This window comes from Coregonus lavaretus, assembly GCF_964263955.1.
Source record: "Coregonus lavaretus genome assembly, chromosome: 2".
Taxonomy (NCBI): Eukaryota; Metazoa; Chordata; class Actinopteri; order Salmoniformes; family Salmonidae; genus Coregonus; species Coregonus lavaretus.
Genome location: NC_139989.1, coordinates 87,944,297 through 87,959,200, shown reverse-complemented (window position 1 = coordinate 87,959,200; position 14,904 = coordinate 87,944,297). Strand labels below are relative to the sequence as shown.

At 42.5% G+C, this 14,904-nt stretch overlaps 1 protein-coding gene across 1 annotated transcript in view; it reads left to right on the top strand.

The window, feature by feature from the left end:
• The window catches only part of LOC311141162 (NACHT, LRR and PYD domains-containing protein 3-like), a gene marked incomplete at its 5' end in the record, with an annotated part of 340,648 nt that overhangs the window by 217,303 nt on the left and 108,441 nt on the right, over positions 1–14,904 (top strand). The gene's annotated exons all lie outside the window — the stretch shown is intronic.

The window sequence follows — 14,904 nt, the reverse complement described above, 5'->3', positions numbered from 1 at the left end:
ACACACCCTGGCTCAACATATAGAGTCCCCAGAGCCATGGTGTGACAGTCAATTGTGGAAATGCTCACACTGTCGATTCCCTGGAAGTGTGTGTTGTCTTGTATCACTCGTTCCTTGATTTCTCTGAGTCGTATTGCATTATCTTGAAGGACCATGCCAACTTTAACGGCCTCTTGCTCCCGAGTGAATATAGCTGTCCTTCCACCTGCATGTGGCAGCCTTGCAATTCTACAAAAAGTAGTTGTGCAGTTACAAAACATATTCATGCAGTACAATACATACAGTGATTAACTTTACAAAGGTCTATTGAAACAGCTGCATATAGTGTAGTACAGTAAATTTGCAATTACAAAAATACAGTAGTACACTGTACCTGTTCTCTTCTCTGAATGTCCTTACTATGGTGGACACAGAAAATCGGCTCAAATTGGGTTGCACTCTAAGTCCTGCTTCCCTCATTGTCAGTCCATGGACAAGAACATGGTCTATGACTGTTGCTCGAATTTCATCAGATATGTCCACTCTTTGTCTTCCTCTTCCTCTTCCTCTTTCTTGCCCTCCTCCTCCTCCTCTTCCTCCTCGTCGCCCACCTGGCATACGCACTCGTCCTCGTCCTCTCACATTGTTTCTTCTATCCATTCTCAGACTTTCTCCTTCCCACCTTCAACAACCTGTTTGCTCTCTGAACTGCCTTATATTGGTTGTGTCGCCTCATTTGAAACAGGTTAAATCAATTTTGAGTGGTTGTGTTCAATCAATGACATGTGTTCTCTATTTGTGTTTGATTGTTGCCACTTGTGTTTACCAGTATGGATGACATGTGCATTAGAGTGCAGAATGTGTTTTGAGAATGAGAATGTGTTTAGAGTTTTGCTGAAAAGTGTAAGTGAGATCTGCAAATTGTGTTTTACCATGTGAAATGGTTTAAGGTATTGACAACAGACTGCATAATTAGCTACATGAGTCCAGGCAACTGAGAACTTTGTTCATTCAATGGGTTTTAGTGTTTTAGCAATTGAGAAAAACTGTAACATACAATATAAATATCCATCATTCTATTGACCTTCCTCATCCTGAGAATAACTACAGATCATCATCTCAATGCATTGTTAGTACTATTAATTTAGCAGTGTATATACCTCCTACCCAAATTAGCACATTTAGATAAATCCAAATCTATTATCGACACAGCTAACCAACCCCTTCCTTCCCCGGCACTTAAATCTTCTGGGGTCTTTTCATGATGTTCTTCAGACAGCTTCATAGTTCTAAATGAATTGCCCATGACAATGTCCCAACTTCAATGTCTCATCCGAGTCACCACCATCTCTACAACCTCATCGTGTCTTGTCCATTTGCCAACCAGTTTACCAACAACATGATAAATGTTGTATTTGAACAGATCTTTCTCCATTCTCACTCAATGGTGGACTCTTTTCCCACTCCCTCCAGATGATAAAAAACACATGAGAGAAGATCCGTTGCCAGCTTGGATTGTCTGTTGTAGACCGGTCGCAGGTAGAAGTGGAGGAACGTCTTCAACGCCTCTGATGTTCATCTTCAGCCGGTGCACAGGTTGTTTCTTCTTTAGGTTCACACCATTCTAGGCCAAATGATCCCTGCTATGCATCAAGACACCATCTGTATTTACCTCAAGAGAAGACAGAACATAACAGTTTAATTGAGTTCATTTCTAATCCAAGAAATCCATATAAGCATCGACTATATGACAAATTATTATGTTTGACCAATTATTCTTAATACCAATTTCTAATATACTCCCCAATTTCTGTTAGGTAAACCCTCCACAGATATATAAATGAATGGTGTGACAGTCAGGTGATTCTTTAAATTCTGGAAGATCTTGAAGTTCTTGGAGGTGTGTCCCTCCGCCGAGGGAATCAGCCAGAACACGTAGCTCATCAGTAGCATTCCCCTTGCCATCGTCTCCCATCACCTGATCCTTGTCAGCTCCAGCATCCTAAGCTCCCTCATCTCTAGGTCGTCGGTTTCCTCCTAGTACTCTGTTGCAGTGGTTTAGATGATACCAGGTCCATCTCCCCTCCCTATCCGTACATCCGTTGGTGTAGACTGGGTGACGATGTATGGTCCTTTTAGCTCTGACTCTTCTTCCGTCACTAGGGTCTAGGATCACGCAGAGTCCTTCTCCATTTCTCAACATGGCTCTGTGGAGTGAGTCCTTCTCCATTTCTCAACATGGTTCTGTGGAGTGTGTCCTTCTCCATTTCTCAACATGGCTCTGTGGAGTGTGTCCTTCTCCATTTCTCAACATGGCTCTGTGGAGTGTGTCCTTCTGGCAGCGTACCAATAGGGAAGTTGAGAATCCCTGCTGCAAAGACACACAGACACAGACAGACACAAAAGAAAACAATGCTCCGCAGTGGCGATGCCATCTTCCTCCTCTGGGTTGGCACACTCCTACAGTGGGATAGATGCAGGTATCTCTCTCTGGTACTTTCCCCTCCATAGAGGTAACCAGCAACACCTAGTACTGACCTCCCCACCTGGGTTTTGTCCATCTCTGACTTCTTTAATCCTTTACCGCCAGTCTCCAGGGTGCATACAATGTCCAGATTCTCCTGTTAGGTTTGGCAGAGAAGCCTTCACCCGTGGGAAGTCTTAGGCACATTGTTAGGTGAGACACCATATGCTACCATACCCTGTCTTCTTATCAGTCAGGAGAAGCCTTGATATTAGGAAGTTATAGGTCACTAGTTTCATAAACAGGCCTCCCCTACATTCGTCCTTCTACCACAAATACACTTTCACCTAAAACATGTAATCTAACCCATAACACATTCATTACTACTGCTCATATTCTTAATACAATTTGCATATTTACCAAAAAGCCTCATGCGAGCAGTACTTCCCCCCTTTGGACTGTCGTAGAAATATTTGACTCAAAAAGTAGTCAACTTAAAAATATTTCTCAAGAGACTGGAACTTGTGAATTTAGACTTTTATTATTTGCATAACAAAGCCGAGCTTGCTCCATGGAGCAACTGCTTGCCCTGAACCGGAGCGCTCCTTTTATACAGTCACACTGATAGTTACTCCTCCCTATGTGAATGAATAACATCTTTCATTATCACATGTTGGCTACTCACGGGGGCTACTTGCGCTTCTCTAAGTGGGGCCTCTGTATCTTATTAGTGGCATGACTCAAAAAATTATTTACATACGTACGTTAAAGAACAATCACACTCTGTATTGACTATATTCACTATCCAGGCATGCATCTGGAGTACAAAGTATCAATCATGTTCATTCTGTTTCACCTTTATCATTTCATAACACATTATAAAACATAACAATTAATACTTAAACATGGTTTAAACATGTCATCCATAACCCTTTCTTAGCCTCATACATTTAAGCATTTATCATTTACCATCCTCCCTGGCCCTTGAGATTATGTGCATGTGGCCATGTGTCAGGTCATAAGGTCATAAGCACAAACAAATGATAACACTAGTTCCATTGTTACTCCAATCTCCACACAGCCATCACCAGGAGTTGTATCTCCATCACATGTAATTGACATACCCAGACCAGCTGCAGGGAGTTTATGAAAAACACATCAATGTCTCTGCTCTGTATTAACCCTTCAACTGGTTCTCAAACCATAAACATTTTAAGGCATATAGGTGTTTAATTCTACAACATATGTACTTGAAAATCATCTATAGGACACATGACTCACATCGTGATTATTGCGTTCAAAAAACCAAAACAACAACATTGCTGTCACGATCGTCTAAGGAAGCGGACCAAGGCGCAGCGTGTGAAATGAACATGATGATTTTAATGTGAAACACACGACAAAACAAAACACGATCCGTGACGTCCTCAGTTACACCGACTGAACATAGAACAAAAACCCACAACCACAAGGTGAACACAGACAGTTTAAATATGGCTCCCAATCAGAGATAACGAGCCGACAGCTGACACTCGTTACCTCCGATTGGGAGTCACTGACCAAACATAGAACGAGAACACCTAGACACTAAACACAGTACAAAACACACGGAAATCTACACACCCTGACTCAACATAAAAAGTCCAGAGCCAGAGTGTGACAGTACCCCCCCCTAAAGGCGCGGACTCCGACCGCACCTACACCCCAAATAGGGGAGGGCTGGGTGGGTGTTGCTCCTCGGAGGCGGCTCCGGCTCCGGGCTTGACCACCACCCTTCTACAATCCCCCCGTAGCGCCCCCGGTCCGATCTGACCCAGCTGGTAGGATCTGGACTGACGACGCGCACCCCTGGCTTGGCGCGTGAGGCAGGAACGGACCGGACCTGGCTGACGATACGCACCCTAGGCTTGATGCGTAGAGCCGGAACGGGCCTCACCAGGCTGACGACTCGCATCCCTGGCTTTGTGCGAGTAGCAGGAATGGGCTGGATCAGGCTGACGGCTCGCACCCTTGGCTTGGTGCGAGTAGCGGGGACGAGCTGAACCAGGCTAACGACTCGCACCCTTGGCTTGGTGCGAGTAGCAGGATCGGGCTGGACCAGGCCGACGACTCGTACCCCTGGCTTGGTGCGAGTAGCAGGAACGGCCTGGACCAGGCTGACGACTCGCACCCTTGGCTTGGTGCGAGTAGCAGGAACGGGCTGGACCAGGCTGACGACTCGCACCCTTGGCTTGGTGCGAGTAGCAGGAACGGGCTGGACCAGGCTGACGACTCGCACCCTTGGCTTGGTGCGAGTAGCAGGAACGGGCTGGACCAGGCTGACGACTCGCACCCTTGGCTTGGTGCGAGTGGCAGGAACAGGCCGGGCCGGGCTGGCGACGCGCACCGTAGGTTTAGTGCGAGTGGCAGGAACAGGCCGGGCCGGGCTGGCGACGCGCACCGTAGGTTTAGTGCGAGTGGCAGGAACAGGCCGGGCCGGGCTGGCGACGCGCACCGTAGGTTTGGTGCGAGTGGCAGGGACAGGCCGGGCTGGGCTGGCGACGCACACCGTAGGTTTGGTGCGAGTGGCAGGAACAGGTCGGGCTGGGCTGGAGACGCACACCGTAGGCTTTGTGCGTAAAGCAGGAACAGGCCGGGCTGGGCTGACGACGCGCACCACTGCCTTGGTGGGAATGGCAGGAACAGGCCGAACCGTACTGGGGACACACACCACTGGCTCCACGCAGGGATCAGGAACGGGCCGGACCGGACTGGTAACACATCCCAGTACCTCTCGCCGTGCCTCCACACTTTCCCTCTCTTCTGTGCCCAGTGGCCCCCCTAACCTGGCGGCCCTCTCTGCCAACGCTTTGCACCGCTCTAACCCGTACACCTGCTGCCCCGACGTCGTGAGCCCCCCCCCTAAAAATTTCCTGGGGGTCTCTCCTCCCCGTGGCCCAGGCCTCTCTCCCTCTTGCCAGACTCGCAATCATCTCGGGCCACGTCCATCCTCTCTCCTCGTCCCGCTGCTTGATCCAGTCGAGGTTTCCACGGCGATCTGCCAGCGATGGCTCCTGAACACGCTGCTTGGTCTGGTTAAGGTGGGTTTTTCTGTCACGATCGTCTAAGGAAGCGGACCAAGGCGCAGCGTGTGAAATGAACATGATGATTTTAATGTGAAACACACGACAAAACAAAACACGATCCGTGACGTCCTCAGTTACACCGACTGAACATAGAACAAAAACCCACAACCACAAGGTGAACACAGACAGTTTAAATATGGCTCCCAATCAGAGATAACGAGCCGACAGCTGACACTCGTTACCTCCGATTGGGAGTCACTGACCAAACATAGAACGAGAACACCTAGACACTAAACACAGTACAAAACACACGGAAATCTACACACCCTGACTCAACATAAAAAGTCCAGAGCCAGAGTGTGACAATTGCCTGTTAAATGAAATTAATAAATGAAATTAAAATGACAACATTTGATAATACCTTAACTTAATTGTATCCCATTAAGTAATTGAAGTAATATCAACATTGACTAGCGCCATGTGTTCCTCATTCAGGACTAGCTCTCTCACTCTGACCTTATTATGGTCTGGATCATAGATATGACTATTGCCAAATTATACAATTCTTCATAATTATCAGTATTATAAATTACCCTCAACTCTGTATAATAAATTACCTTAAATTCCTCATCCTATGCCTCTTGGCTTTCCAGTGTGGGTGATCAATTCACACTATAAAGTCAAGACAGAGTTCAGAGGTCATTCAAACCCTTCAAAGAAGTGTTCAATTCTATAGTATAAACTAATCATTAACCACAGTCAAAACATTTCATAAATGTTTTGCATCCCCAGTGTACAGTAAGTCCTCATTACATTTCTTCTCAAAATAAATCACGTGTTTACCCAAAACTCACATATAAAACAAAAAACTTCAGAAAGTTCCATGTGTGTGTTCCTTTAAGACGTATCATCTTTGACCCGTTAAAACCCCCTAAAATCAAAATAACAACCCTATATAACCATTATAACAGGTGGGTTGTGTGTGGTTATTTGAAAAACCCTATTGGAAAACAACAAACAAAACTAGCCAGGCCTTATTTAATTTGGTAGCTCCCTCTTATGACCTAATTATAAGACTGCCAAATTTTACTAACTGCTCCCCCTAACCCACAGACTTTTGAAACATCCCAATGAGAGATAAGGAAATCCCCTTTTTCCTGGAAGAGAAAGTATACATTTCGTTAACATCCAATTATAATCAGCAATCCAAAAATATTTTTTTCACACAAAACATGATGCAGATATACCCTGTCCTCACATCAATAATCGTTTGTTTCAATCTAATTCCTCATAACTACTCCAGAAGAAGATAAAATCTCTCAAAAGATGAAAACCACTCAAGGTTCTTTGAGTATTTTTAATGATTACTCTTTATACCTCATTCTTTTTAATTCTCACAAATCAAACAATGATTATCAAACCCCAAAATCGGCTTCATTTCATCCCATATCAAATCGTCATGGTATCGTTGCTGGATGACTTTTGACCCCTTAGATTGTTTCTTTCACCCCACTAAACGTAATTTTTGAGACAAGAAGAAGTATGAAGAATGAAGATTCAATGATATTCCAAGCGTCGATTAAAAAGTTGTTTGAGGTGATCTCCTACATCTTCCTTAACATACCACGTTTCATTGAGTTGACTACGCCTTCTAATATAAACCTATAACCCCTTTTTGGTAATGTAATAATCTCCACTTGTTGCATTGATGTTTTAAAATAACAACCTGTTTTTTAATAACTTCAGAACTAACAAAATATGTGTACTTCTCCATCAGCATAATAGTAAAAACTACCTCCCATTGTTCAACGTACCAGAAACAAATTATCGTTTTTTAGAATTAATTAGCTGTTTGCATAACTCACTGATGGTTAAACAAACTATAGAATTTAATAATAATAATAAAACAATTGTCAAAGAACGTTCCATATTCAACTATTCAGATATCTGCTCCACATTACCCCTGCATCCTTTACATCCTGATGTAGCACAGCAAGCACTACTCTCTTTCACCCGCTCACTAAATCATGGTATCAGTCAATTCTATCCACAAACCACTACTACCTAATAACATATTTTCATTGACCTTACTAGAAATAATGATTTTAATACCAGTCTACTCAAACAATCCCATGCAACACTTCTCATCTCCCAATTAACCTACTTTCCTTTTAACCCAGAAAACCCTCTACAATCTCTTTTATCCTCTACTGCTGTCTTTCCATCTAACGGTACTTTAGCAGGTTACAAATTATTGTTAAGTTATAGTCAAAACACATAAAACCTCCATTCACAGAGATGCCACTGAAACTACTATGTTATCCAATGCCACTATGGTTTGGTAGGACAATCTCTTTCGTATAATCTTATCAATTAAATCAGTGATTCAGGTCAACAGCATCAATGTAACCGTTTTGCTTCCTTCCCTACATGGTCTTGAACCAGGGACCCTCTGCACACATTAACAGCAGTCATTCAAACAAAAGGCGCGACCTTGCAGAGCGAGGCAAACAACTCCTTCAAGGTCGCAGAGCAAGTTACGTCACCAATCTAAACGCTACTAGTTAACACCACTAACTAGCTCCCCATTTCTCACCGTTAACACTCACCACCCTTTTACCTCCTCCCTTTCCACAGCAACCAGTGATCCGGGTACACCAAACTTAACCCATTATGACACTTACAGCTCTCTCACGTTCAGCCAACCCCAGTTGCTAACACCCACAGATCAATAATACCTAGAAACTCTCCAAACAACAAATAAAAACCATTCTCAAACAGCGTTCTGCCTTTCCCTCTATCGTAGGGTTTAAAAAACTAACTTTACAACTTTAACAATCCTAGATGGCTGTATTAGCTTCATGTTTGGGCTCAGTTTATCTGTTAGGATATTGGGTCAGTAATATTTCTGTAGTTACCTCAGCTAAAAACGGTTTCTATATTCCTCAGTTAATGTTATCTTTCATACTCTGCTTCTTTCCAACACTGCTTTTTTATCCCTGCTGTTTTTTAATAGTATTTTTATTCTCTTTGTCCCGTTGCTTCACTTCCCATGAAGAAAACACCCTCTCTTCCCTGTGCTTCGTCACTATACTATTAGTATCCCCTGTTATCAACTAAGATCATAGCCACAGCTCTTATGAATCCACCAATCCTCCATTATTAGAAGTCAGCAGATCTAGGTAACTGTCCTTTCTAAGTAGGCTACAGGTAACAAACCAAACACTTGCTGTAGTTGAGAAGCATATTTTGAATTTATATCCATATTATCAATATCCAGTTTATTGACAGACATTACGCCACCATTCGCCATCGTTTAATCTAGCACACCATAATGCAACGTAAAAAAAAATGACTACCACGAAATCGTCTCGCTTCCAAATCTTCCATTCTACATCAGTATCTGTCTAAGCAACACATACCAACAGTTGAATTACACTCAGAAACCCAGATTTTACTCTATTCCATTTACCCAATGCTATTGAAATGACAAATAAATCCCACAAATAGCCCAATTATACTGGTTTGTTATGTTATAAGTTACGTCTATAAATTCCACTCCTTATGCGTAGTTCATTTCTTAACCCTTATCTCTATCAAATGATCCATCAACGGCTCAAACTCAGAAAACTTTTGTTAATTATTTCCCACCCCTGACGTACGTCTACGTTAGGTTGAGCAAGTTAATCAATACATATTATTCAAATGATCACTTTATCACCTCTCTAGTAATCGATTACACACACATAAAAATTCATCCTATTTTCACATCGTCACATACTCCATATAGAACGTTAGAAACTCCTAGGTACTCACATCAAACAATCCCTTCGTGTTTTGTTTAACGATCCTCACTCAACACAAATCAACTTCTTCAAACATACTCCACAATATAATGTTATATCAAAGCTTATTATCCAAACTTGTATCAAATGATCATAAGCACATTCATATAATTTATTATGCACCCTTTCAGATTAAAATGACTTCCTGCTCTTTGTTCATAAAATAGCAAATGTTGTTCCATGTACCTCGATGCCATCTGGTGAACAAAAAATGGTGGCTTTGAGTTGACTTAAAAGGTCTCTTCCCATTAACGCCATAGGAGTTGCAGCGCTTCCTATACATGAATTTTGTAAAATAATATCCTCCAAATCAATTTGTAATGGGAGAGATATAGGATCAATTTGCATAGTTCCACTAATTCCGCTAGACTGGACTTTCTGATTACTTAAAGGACACCTTCAATCTTGTTGCCTTAAATATGACATAGTTGCCCCTGTATCTATTAGAAATTAAATTATTTTACCAGATACACATAAACTTAACTGTGGTATTTCTAATGGGCTAACCGAAATATGCAATTGTGGTGCATTGATCATGTGTTTAACCTCCTCCCTGCTTATCGGTGTTGTGGTGCATTGATCATGTGTTTAACCTCCTCCCTGCTTATCGGTGTTGTGGTGCATTGATCATGTGTTTAACCTCCTCCCTGCTTATCGGTGTTGTGGTGCATTGATCATGTGTTTAACCTCCTCCCTGCTTATCGGTGTTGTGGTGCATTGATCATGTATTTAAACTCCTCCCTGCTTATCGGTGTTGTGGTGCATTGATCATGTGTTTAACCTCCTCCCTGCTTATCGGTGTTGTGGTGCATTGATCATGTATTTAACCTCCTCCCAGCTTATCGGTGTTGTGGTGCATTGATCATGTGTTTAACCTCCTCCCTGCTTATCGGTGTTGTGGTGCATTGATCATGTGTTTAACCTCCTCCCTGCTTATCGGTGTTGTGGTGCATTGATCATGTGTTTAACCTCCTCCCTGCTTATCGGTGTTGTGGTGCATTGATCATGTGTTTAACCTCCTCCCTGCTTATCGGTGTTGTGGTGCATTGATCATGTATTTAAACTCCTCCCTGCTTATCGGTGTTGTGGGGCATTGATCATGTGTTTAACCTCCTCCCTGCTTATCGGTGTTGTATGTCATTGTCCCCATAATAGATTACCCAGCCTTCTCCTCTCTAGGTGTATTCTGGGAATTAGGGTGCGGTTGGGCAGGAGTCCCATTTCCCCTCTCTCTATCTCCATATCTTCATCTCTCCTCATCCTGTATTCTAACGTTACAGTCTCCAACCCAATGTCCCCAGTGTTTACAATAATTGCAAGTATCCCTGTCTCTGTTAAAGCTCCTTCTTCCTCCTCTGGAATTACCATTGGACCTTCCTCTTCCTCCATTATTATCCTTCCCCTGCTTCAACCAAAAATTACATCATTTTATTTGCTAATCTATTATTTAAATCAACATTTTGGTTTTGTTTGATTATTGTAAATATCATTTAATATTCATTTTCCACCCACTCTCTAGTATATCAAAATTTTTTCAATGTTTATTTGTCCTGTGTGACCTCTAAACCTTCTTTCTGTCGTGTCTAAAGCTCTACCAAACCTTTGGAACCACAATGGACCTGCATTCCTCACACCACCGTTTGGTCTCAAAGTTATCTGTTTTAGCTTTAGGAAACATATATTTTTTGACCTGATTTTAGGATTTGTTTTTGTTTTTTCCTAACCCCCATAAGATTGTATAAATAACCAATCATGTTGTCACTATCCTCTTCTACGTCTTCCCCTGTACTAGAAGCTGGAGGCTGAATAGAGTTCGCTAACTGTGGATATAACCAATCATATTGTCACTATCCTCTTCTACGTCTTCCCCTGTACTAGAAGCTGGAGGCTGAATAGAGTTCGCTAACTGTGGATATAACCAATCATATTGTCACTATCCTCTTCTACGTCTTCCCCTGTACTAGAAGCTGGAGGCTGAATAGAGTTCGCTAACTGTGGATATAACCAATCATATTGTCACTATCCTCTTCTACGTTTTCCCCTGTACTAGAAGCTGGAGGCTGAATAGAGTTCGCTAACTGTGGATATAACCAATCATATTGTCACTATCCTCTTCTACGTCTTCCCCTGTACTAGAAGCTGGAGGCTGAATAGAGTTCGCTAACTGTGGATATAACCAATCATATTGTCACTATCCTCTTCTACGTCTTCCCCTGTACTAGAAGCTGGAGGCTGAATAGAGTTCGCTAACTGTGGATAAATTCCTTTCATACTTTCAGATCCTTTTATAGTCCCTTGTGGACTGACTCTTTTCATAAGGTAGATTATGATGCTCCATTGCCAAATTACCTAATTTCTTAACTGACTTTTCCTCCTTCCTAATGATATTTACAGTCCATTGTGCACTCATTAAATCCCATGATTTATACACCTCTTTCATGTCATTTAAATCCCATTTCGGGTAGCTTATGGCTGTATTATCAGTGATATACTTTCGCTCTACTTGTAATTTAACCCTTTTAAAACTACCAGCTTGAGGATAGTCATTATCTGTCCATGCTGATAAATCACTAAGATATGGTTCCACATAAAAAAATCCTCATTTACTTAACATCCAATTGCACATTGTCTGATTTTCACTACTTTTAAAAGATACTTGTTCTAAATGCGGATTTGTCTGTAATAATTTTGTTGTTTCCTTTCTCTCTCTTCGAGGTAAAATGAAAGCTCTGGTTTACTCTTAATGGAGACAGTTTTTCCAGATATCGGTCTACTAAGCTGGCTGTCCATTACTTTTATTAGTTCATCCAATATTAGTAATCAAATACGAATCAAATCCCCAACTTGATCTTTATTAAGATTTTGTTTGCCTATTTTGTCATTGGTGACAAGATTCAACATGATCACTCTGAGCATTTGTTGTTGAATCACAGCACCATGTTATTGGCTTATTTGCTATTTCTCCTTACATCTGTTTACGTACTTGAACACCACTCATCTGTTCCCCTCAACAAAATATTGCATTTTAAACGTTCGTTACAGCTCAGCTTTACCACAGATAAGCAGAATTTAACCTATTAACATAATGAAAAGTCTGCTTACCTGTTAGTTCGGCTGTAAACTGCATCCTGTTCGCTTAGACGGCAATCTGTTATGACGAGTTTCTCTGGTATCTCGTACTTCAGGATGTAAGAGAGTAGTCGACCACTTAGATGGAGAGTTGATTCATTGTTATTTAATGGTTACAGTACTGGATTCAATGACAAGCGGTACGGGCTTAGCCTCTTGTCATCTGAATGACTTCCATAGAAAACCTCTCAGTTTATATAATGCTCTCCGAGCTACTTCCATCCCACAGTTGCCAACCATTATTGAGTGTCACTCATCTCCTACAATAGGATCCCCGTACATAGTATTGTGTGGCACCCAGAGCCAGGCCATTCCATCACGTACTCTTTCTAAGATTAGCAACAGTGGCCCCTAATCTATCTTGGCATGCCGACCTTCTGGCCCCCCATCCGTGACCGACACAACACATGGCGTGTCCTTCTCCTCTCTCTCACCTACAGCGGATGACTTTAAAGACATTAATAAATGCTCTATCAAAAGATGTTATATCAAACACCTTCCTAATATTGAGTTACCTCCCCACTTTTGTCCTCAGAACAGCCTCAATTCATCGGGGCATGGACTCTACAAGGTGTTGAAAGCGTTCCACAGGCATACTGGCCCATGTTGACGCCAATTCTTCCCACAATTGTGTCAAGTTGGCTGGATGTCCTTTGTGTGGTGTACCATGAGTGTGAAAAACCCAGCAGCGTTGCAGTTCTTGACACAAACCGGTGTGCCTGGCACCTACTACCATACCCCGTTTAAAGGCACTTCAATATTCTGTCTTGTCCATTCACCCTCTGAATGGCACACACACACACACAATCCATGTCTCAATTGTCTCCAGGCTTAAACATCCTTCTTTAACCTGTTTCCTCCCCTTCATCCACAAGTGACATCAATAAGGGATCATAGCTTTCACCTGGATTCACCTGCTCAGTCTGTCATGGAAAGAGCAGGTGTCCTTAATGTTTTGTCCACTTAGTGTAAATTGCACAATAATGATCCATTGATGGATTTTCTTATGTAGTCTATTGTTTTCTCTGTATTGAACCTGCCTGCCACCCGCCCGCCTGGGGACTGTGGGTTATGAGACAACCCCCGCATCACTAGCTTGCATGTTCTGCAGCCTTGTAGAGATAGGGAGGGGATGACTGGGAGGCAGGTTGGCATTTATTGTCATGAATCTTGCCCTGGAGGCAGTTCTGCAAAGTGGTCACTAGCTGGCACAGGCATAAAGTAATAATATCTGATTTTAATGCTAACCTTAACCTCACTGCTAATCCTTACCTTAAATTAAGACCATAAAACAACATTATCTTCCACAAATGTTTACGATATAGCCAATTTTGACTAAGCAGTTGGCATATCTAGAGGAAATCGTGCAGTTCTGCCTCCAGTGCAAGATTCATGACAAAAGTAAACCTGTGACTGGGAGAGGACAATGTAAAATCGATAACTAAATTGTTTTCACAATTAACTTGCTTTTTCTTGTTTAAAGTATGTTTTATTATGAAAAGTACAATATATCCATGTACAATAGTACAATTATGGAGCATATGTCCATATACAATTTGTTTTTCAACATAAAAGACGTACAAATAATGATCCCATTGGTATTTTAAGTGTTATTGTAAGAGTTTCAATGTTTAAACAGAGGATATATCTACAACTTATCCAGAACGCTGCAGCCCGTCTGGTGTTCAACCTTCCCAAGTTCCCTCACGTCACCCCGCTCCTCCACACACTCCACTGGCTTCCAGTTGAGGCTCGCATCTACTACAAGACCATGGTGCTTGCCTAGGGAGCTGTGAGGGGAACGGCACCTCCTTACCTTCAGAATCTAATCAGACCCTACACCCAAACGAGGGCACTACGTTCATCCACCTCTGGCCTGCTGGCCCCCCTACCTCTACGGAAGCACAATTCCTGCTCAGCCCAGTCAAAGCTATTCGCTGCTCTGGCACCCCAATGGTGGAACAAGCTCCCCCACGACGCCAGGACAGCGGAGTCACTGACCACCTTCCGGAGACACTTGAAACCCCACCTCTTTAAGGAATACCTGGAATAGTATAAAAGTAAGGGGAGGACGGCTCATAATAATGTCTGGAACGGAGCCAATGAAATGGCATCAAACACATGGAAACCATGGAAACCATGTATTTGATGTATTTGATACCATTCCACTCAATCCGCTCCAGCCATTACAAGCCTGTCCTCCCCAACTAAGGTCCCACCAACCTCCTGTGGTACGTACACACAAACAGTAAAATATATCATAAGAACATCAATAAAACATGCAAAGTGGTAAGATCATAAAATGAAAAAAATATTCAGTGATGTTCTAAAAGTCTGATGGAAACAGTTTAGGTTGCTTGATTTAACAGGCAGATAGAACTGGGATAGAAGCTGTTCTGGAACCTGGGATCCAGAAACTGCC